At 37.0% G+C, this 8,547-nt stretch overlaps 1 long non-coding RNA gene across 1 annotated transcript in view; it reads left to right on the plus strand.

Moving 5' to 3' along the window:
* Positions 1-8,031, plus strand: part of LOC118766514 — a 19,704-nt gene extending 11,673 nt beyond the window's left edge. The window contains exons 2-3 of the long non-coding RNA XR_005002451.1: positions 182-185; positions 8,020-8,031. This is a non-coding gene — a long non-coding RNA (uncharacterized LOC118766514). The remainder of the gene's footprint in view (positions 1-181; positions 186-8,019) is intronic.
* The last annotated feature ends 516 nt before the right edge of the window (positions 8,032-8,547 follow it).

Genomic DNA, 8,547 nt, shown 5'->3' on the forward strand with positions numbered 1-8,547 from the left:
GTTTTGACTTAATTTTTTTTTCTTCCTTCGCCATCTCGGATATCTAAGGTCTGTATTTCATTGATTTATTTTTTGCGATGATGGAAACGAAGCTAAGATATTTGTTCATTCAAGTTACAACATCCGTTGTTATGTAATGCTTGTTACACCTAAAACTTCTTTAATTTTGCAAACAAAACAGACAAGTATTAACTACATCACCCACGAGTTATATATATTCTAGATATACACTATTTTTCGGCAGCTTTTTTTGCCAACATATAGAACATCGAATATCTAATTGCAACGAATTTTATGCTCCGATTTCCATTACTCAAAGTTGCTCGTTTCCGATCATCTGCTGGTAAACCGAGCCTGGTTTTCTTGAGAAATATCTACTGTCTGAATTTTCATTTTGAAATCGTACGATATAAAAGTTTGAAGAAAAAGCTTATCATTATGTTCTGTTTGTAAAACTCTGTGAACGACAATTGCGAAAACGACTGCTTCATGCTCTCGCGTTTGATCTCCTGTTCTGGTTCTCGCGGTAACGTTATTTTAAACGGCATAAACTGCACTACAAGCGAAATCATTAAACTGTGTTGCTGTTGAAGCAATGTTCCAAAATAATACTTTTAAATAATAATTTCAATTATTGATAAGAGGCAAACACCTCGAAACTAGTCTGTGGATGCTAGACCAGCGAGAAGGGGAAGCTGCTGACTTCCCCTGTTCGAGGGTTATAATGGACACAGGTTTGTGTGTCACATAGCTAGCTAGAAGCGATGGCCTCTTGGAGCTAATCAACGACAGCATTCGTCCTATTCATCTGGACTGCCATGTTAGCTTGGCGATAATTATTAATATCCAGTACGGCTGCCGTAGTCTCCTTTAGAGAGAATTAGAAATAATGATATTTCTAATTTCAATTAATGTTTATAGAAAACAATGGGTATGTACGTGGGTACTGATTTTGCATGCGCCTGTGCATGCGCATACATACATAAATAAATAAATAAATATATATATATATTATATATATATATATATGCACACTCATACACACTTATATACATAGGATTATATATTCATGTATACAGCTATACATATATACACACACATAGACACGCAACTATACTACTAAAGCGTATCAATTAAAAGTTTCGAAATCAAAATTTTTTTTAATGAACCCGAAAGAAATTCAAGGAGGCTTGTTTTTGCATAAAAGATACTTAACCGCGTGAATACAGGGCGTTAGCAGCTCAGTTCTTTTGTTCAAACTATTACTGCCTTGAGTTAAAATTCTCAATTTTTCGAGCAAGCAAAAGTTACAGTGCATCATTGATTTGAAACTCCCGTTCCTGTATTATAGATAGTTGCACACTCTCTATAATAAACCAGGTAATATTGAATTCATGAGGCCTTGTCTCATGCGAGAACCATATTCGACAAAGCCGCAGCACATTTTCTATCGAGGCTGACAAATGAACGTTTGTGCTCGTAGTAACTGTTTTTGAATGTGAGTTCCGTTACCCCAATATATATTTTAGGGTCATTACTGTTGGTTGATTCAACGTTAGCACTGTATACTATCGACTTTGCCAGGCAGTTACTGTTTAGAGGACAATACTCACAAATTTTACAGTTGCATGATCTATGTTTGCTACCTGTCTGCATCTCTCTTCTATTCAGCCTTACAGCATTATAACCTCTGATAAAACAACCAAGATTCTTGCAAGCTGACTAAGTAACCTTAACACAGTTGCTATTCAATATTTTTCTATATTTATGCCCTGGAGGAAAATAGTGATCTTTTAAATTAAGGAATTCTGTAGCTATATTAGTATTTATTGCTAGGTTAAGTACTGGGTTGTACCATAAAATGCTGCTTTCCCTATTCTTATTCTTACGCTGTGTTCCCAATGTTTTTACGTATCTAATCTTATCAGAGAACCCACTATTTCTTGGCGGCCCATTATATTACTCAGCTACACACATAAACCATCGTCATCAACCGTTTTCGCACGTATCCTTCACAAAGATTTACAAACAGAACATAAAGGTAAGCTTTTTCTTCGAACTTTCATTTTATATTTCAAAAAATATTCAGACAGTGGATTTTTCTAAAGGAAACCAGGCTCGGTTTACCAGCTGAAGATCGGAAACAAGTAACGCTGAGTACTGGCAAGCGGAGCCTTTCAGTTATAATGTATTAAAGAATATTCTACATGTGTATTGAGTCCTGTAATTTATCGGTTCTGGTGAATCAGTAGAGATTTGAAAACACACACACACACATATGCATGTATGTATATATTGTTTGACGTCATAAGAATTAAAAAAAATTTGAGAGAACGTGAAATAATTACCTTTTTGAAACAGTGGATCTCGAAGCACACATAAAGCTATTAATAATGGTATGTAAATATCGAAATGAGAAATCCTTTTGGATAGAAATATATTTCTTAAGAGACTTGATCTGTGACTGAAACAATTACATTATGGTAGAATCATGAAAGTTATTTCAGCCATTTAAGAAACCTGAAATACAATTATCTTTTTTTTCCAATATGTTTTGTTTATAATCTTCATAGCATTGTCTTCTACGAACTGTCAACAAGTTCTCTTCCACCCATGTAATCTGGTGACCGAGAATATGTGGAATTGTCACGAATAAAACAAATACAAAATCCTGTCACCAACTAAACACATAAGTATGCTGTGTCTTACCAGTGTTTTTGTGTCATTTGTGGTTTATTTACATTGGATGCATAGATTTTCGTTGAGTGGCAGCGAGGTACCATTTTTTTTTGTTTGTTTTGCTCGAGCCCTAACATTCATAAGGCTTCTAACTCGGTTTCCATGATGTATAAGCGACCGGGATTACAACATACCTTCTGAACGAGACGCCGGTCCGTAGCAGGATGCAAGGCCATCAATTTTTCGGAGAGGAGAGGAGACAAGCCGATTGCGTCAGCTCTTGTACTTGGTTGGTACTTTATTTTATTGGGTCCGAAGAGATGTAAAGCTAAGTTGATCTGGGTAGTATTTGAACTCAGATCGTAAAGAGCCAGAAGAAGTACCCTTAAGCTTTCCGTCAGACATGTTAATGATTCTGCCTGCTCATCACTTGGCATAAGTATATTTATGTTATGTGGTCTCTGTTGTGATTTGACATGGCCTGCCTTATAAGGGTGTATCATCTGACATTTTTATCTTCTCTGTTACGGTTGTAATGTTGCCTCTTGTTGTTGTTGTTGTTGTTATAGCTGTTTAACACCAGGCCAAGCATGACATCCAATATATCTATGATGAAAGTGTAATATTTAATACACACTCACACACACACACACACACACACACACAACACACACACACACACTCACACACACACACATACGCGCGCACATTCTTCCTGTTTCTATTAGGATTTTTCATTTGTGCTTTTTTCTATCACATTCTGCATTGTGATAATGTTTGTAACACTTTTTTTTTAAATCCATGAAAGTGTTTTTTAGACCATCAGTATAATATTGCTCTATGGTTTAAATATTTTTGTGAGTCATGTTTACGCTGTATAACATTTGCTAATTTTGTTATTGATGGTTGTTCAGAGTATGTAATGCCTGAGGTTTCAGACTTTGCCTAAATTAAGTGTAGTGTTATGGCTTTGAATAAGAAGATAATGGCGGTACTTCCGGTTTTCATTGTGCTTACTTAGGATTTGCACTTTGTGCAAGTTCTTTTATGTTTTGTCTTGCCTGTATGCACGTGAATTGCTGCTCTTGTATCTATGACTACACCATCCGATGTGGATTATATACTTTTTGCAACTGGTTTTCTGTCAACTCTAAATTGCAGCCGCATTAACTAATCTTAAATCTCTTACTACCAATATATCGCTGAGTAAAATTACGAAAAAGTTCAAAACTACTACGAAGGAGTTTTCATTAGTTCGCTTGATAAAGGCGGCGAGCTGGCAGAAACGTTAGGACGCCGGGCGAAGTGCTTTGCAGTATTTCGTCTGGCGTTACGTTCTGAGTTCAAATTCCGCTGAGGTCGACTATGACTTTCATCCTTTCGGGGTCGATTAAATAACTACCAGTCACGCACTGGGGTCGATATAATCGACTTAATCCGTTTGTCTGTCCTTGTTTATCCTCTCTGCGTTTAGGCCCATGTGGGTAATAAAGAAATAGGTATTTCGTCTGTCTTTACGTTCTGAGTTCAAATTCCGCAGAGGTCGACTTTGACTTTCATCCTTTCGGGGTCGATTAAATAACTACCAGTTACGCACTGGGGTCTATATAGTCGACTTAATCCGTTTGTCTGTCCTTGTTTTTCCTCTCTGTGTTTAGGCCCTTGAGGGTAGTAAAGAAATAGGTATTTCGTCTGTCTTTACGTTCTGAGTTCAAATTCTGCCGAGGTCGACCTTGCCTTTCATCCTTTCGGGGTCGATAAATTAAGTACCAGTTGCGTAGTGGGGTCGATCTAACCAACTGGCCCTCTTCCCCCAAATTTCGGGCCTTGTGTCTAGAGTAGAGAAGGATATATAAGGCGGTGAGCTAGCAGAAATGTTAGCACGCCGGGCGAAAGGCTTAGCGGTATTTCGTCTGTCGCTGCGTTCTGAGTTCAAATTTCGCCGAGATCAACTTTGCCTTTCATCCTTTCGGGGTCGATAAATTAAGTACCAGTTGCATAGTGGAATCGATGTAATCGACTGGCCCCCTCCCCAGAAATTTCAGGCCTGTGCCTAGAGTAGAAAAGAATTATTAGTTTATCAGAATAAATACTTTGTAGCATTTCTTGAAGCATTTTAGGTGCTGATTTCAATTTTCGCCAAGGCCAAAGGTTTTAGTCTAGTACTAGGGGTTGCGTAATCTACTTACCCCTTTCCCTCAAAATTGCTGAACTTGTGCATAAATTCAAAAACATTAAAACAGTGAATTTGCGGAATCTTTAGAGCAGTGGACTAAGTACTTAGCTACATATCTTCTGGATCGTTACTTTTTGAGTTCAAATCCCGCCGAGTTCAACTTTGCTTTTCATTTTTCGAAGTCACCAAGAATAAAATGTCAATAAAGTACTAGGGGGGGGGGGTCGATGTAATCGATTAACGCCTTTCCCTATGAAATATCGTCGGCCTTTTTGCCTAGAGTGGAAAAGATCGTAATTATGGCGGTGATTTGGCCGAATCACTAATGCGTCTGACAAAACAGCGCATGACCTTGCAGGTGGGGCCCAGTTAGAATTTTCCTCAGGTTGAGTAGCCCACCCTACCCAAAAGGTCCCTGAATGAGGGCTGTTTAAGGGGTTAGAATAATTCCAGAAGTGGATTATTCTAACCCCAAAGAAGTGAATTATTCAAATCCCAAAGATTATTATTATTATTGAATGAGAGAGCAGTGCATGCCATCAAAGTGACACTGGGGTACAAATATACGAAGCCCAGCATACCCATCATGACTACCTGTCTCGTAAGGGTACACTAGGCACATGCATCACAACCATATGTGCGCGACATGGTGATCTCATATCAAGATAAACAGCGCATGACCTTGCAGGTGGGGCCCAGTTAGAATTTTCTTCAGGTCGAGTAGCCCATCCTGCTCAGAAGGTCCCTGAATAAGGGTTGTTTAAGGATGTTGAACGAACCGTCTATGTTTCCAGAGGTGAATTATCCAAACCCCAAAGAATTCCTCTCAACACCTGGCTATGATGCTCCCCCACTACTTCTGCTCATGATCAGAGATGCACATATCATCAGCCACTAAGGGACATGCTCAACTGGTTACGGTCAAACAATTGACAAGCAAATCTGTGGTATTGAGCAGAATATTTGCTGTAGCCCATCTTTTATACCAAGACAAAACAATGTACATGATAACACTTCCAATCAGTTAAGATCAGAAGCCACGAGAGCCATGGCATTTATTATTATTATTATCATTCAGTAGTTTTATTTTTATAGCGTGCTTTCACTTCACTACCGAGCGCAGCTCTGTGTGCCTTGGGTATGCGCTGTGATTTGTTGTGATGCTTTGATGGTTATTGTATAGAAAGTGTTCTGCGTAGGATGTGTGCAGTGCCTAGTAGTGCAATTTTCTGTATGTTATATGTGTTTGTAAGTCCTGGTGTTTTTGTTATGTATTTGTCTGAATATTTTTTTATCATGCCTAATGCACCTACTATGATAGGAATTGTTTCTGTTTTCAGATTCCACATTCTAGTTACCTCTATTTCCAGGTCTTTGTATTTTGAGAGTTTCTCCATTTCTTTTAGAGAAACGTTGTCATCTGCCGGTATTATTATCATTATTATTATTATTATTATTATTATTATTATTATTATTATTATTATTATTATTATTATTACAATTACTATGGCGGTGAGCTGACTGAAGCATTAGCGTGGCAGGCAAAATGCTAAGCAGCATTTCTTTCGGCTGTTTGTGTTTTGAGTTCAAATGCTGCCGAAGTCATCTTTGCTTTCCGTCCTTTCGTAATCGATAAAATACGTATAGTAGCCGTCAAGAGTTAGGACTAACCCCTTTTCCCAAATTTTGAAACCCTTATTATTACATGCCAGAGTTTTACATTTAACTAAGAGACACCTTTTATCTTTTACTGGTTTCAGTCATTAAGACTTCGGCCATGCTGGGGCACCACCTTAAAGAATTTGTAGACGAATGTATCGACCACAGTACTTATTTTTTAAGCCTGGTACTTATTCAATCCTTCTCTTTTACCGAACTGCTAAGTTACGGGAACGTAAACAAACCAACACCCGTTGTCAAGCAGCGTTTGGGAAACAAACACTGACACAAAAGATACACACACACACACGTATGTATGTATGTATGTATGTATGTATGTATGTATGTATGTATGTATGTATGTATGTATGTATGTATGTATGTATGTATATTATTCAGTTTATTTCAAGATTTCTTGCCAATAAAAATCGGTTTCTAACCTAGATCCAAGGCTTCTTCATTGGAATTTCAACATCAACAACAGGGTATTTTTGTATGTATGTATGTATGTATTATGTATGTATGTATGTTTTATGCATGTATTCTCAGGCATATAGTTACATATCTAGACATGCTCATATATATTTAAATGATAAACTTCTGGAAAGTTTTACATATTTTTACAGTTACAATGATGGATTCGTTCTGTAGTCTTCGAATTAGCTTTCTCTTTTCTGGTCTTGAGAAGCTTAATTTCTCAAGATTGGTATTTAGGCAGTGTGTTACATATCCCAGGTCCCCAATAATTACAGGTATAAATCTGAACTTGTAATCTGGATAGAGCAACTGCAGATTTTTCAGTAGTTCAGCAGAAGTATTCTCTTTTTCACTGATCTTCAGCTTCACGTTAACATTTCTGTATGTATGTATGTATGTATGTATGTATGTATGTATGTATGTATGTATGTATGTATGTATGTATGTATGTATGTATGTATGTATATATGTATGTGGTAGAGTGTAATTCGGCAGGAGGACTTAAACGACATGCAAAGGTACATGAAACACAGTTACAACTACAGCTATTACAGGTAAAGGTTTTAGTTCCCAATTCTGTACAAGACTTTGTAGATCTTTGGCTGGACTAAAATGTCACATTCGATCACAGCACCAGTAACAGTTAAGCTTCGTGCAATGACCATACTCGATAACGAGGGGGCAGCCATAATAATGTATGTATGTATGTATGTATGTATGTATGTATGTATGTATGTATGTATGTATGTATGTATGTATGTATGTATATATGTCTACGTGGGTTTCTTTCACTTTCCATCTACCAAATCTACTCACAAATCTTCGGTCGACCCGATGGTAACCAGAGAAGAGAAAAAGTATCTAAAAAATCCCGAATGAACAAACAGAATCTACGAATCTAATGTCAAAATATGTGGGAACGGAAAATCAGAAAATGTCCATGAATATTTTGTAACAAAGTGACGATTAAATAAACCAAACAGATGCCGGTTACTTACTGCTTTTAAATCTCTTATCACAACCAGGAGCACATGAAACATGACTTAACAGACGACATTATTAACCGAATTCGGAGGAGGACAATTTTCAGGAATCCTATTAATGTGGTCAAGAATAACTTACGTGAATTTTCTCGACGTTGCAAAACATGAGGGAGAAAAAGAAATATATATATGTGTATATATATATATATATATATATATATATATACACATATATATACACATACATATATACATATATATTATATATATATATTATATATTATATATATATAACAATATTTTTTTTTTCATTATGTCTCATTTTATTTTATTTTGCCGTTTAAGTTTGAATCGCTTGTTTCTGTGTCTGATCTGTGTGCGCGTGTGTGTGTGTGTATGTATGTGTGTGTATGTGTATATGAGTGTGTGTGTGTGTCTTTCTCTTTTCCTCTCTTTCTCTGTCTTTGTCTGTCTGTCCCCCCTCTCTCTCTCTCTCGCTGTCTCTCTTTCTTTTTCTCTCTCCGTCTCTGACTGTCTGTCTCTTTTTTTCAGTGTCACTCTCCCACTCACTCA

The sequence above is a fragment of the Octopus sinensis genome, linkage group LG1 (assembly GCF_006345805.1).
Source record: "Octopus sinensis linkage group LG1, ASM634580v1, whole genome shotgun sequence".
NCBI lineage: Eukaryota > Metazoa > Mollusca > Cephalopoda > Octopoda > Octopodidae > Octopus > Octopus sinensis.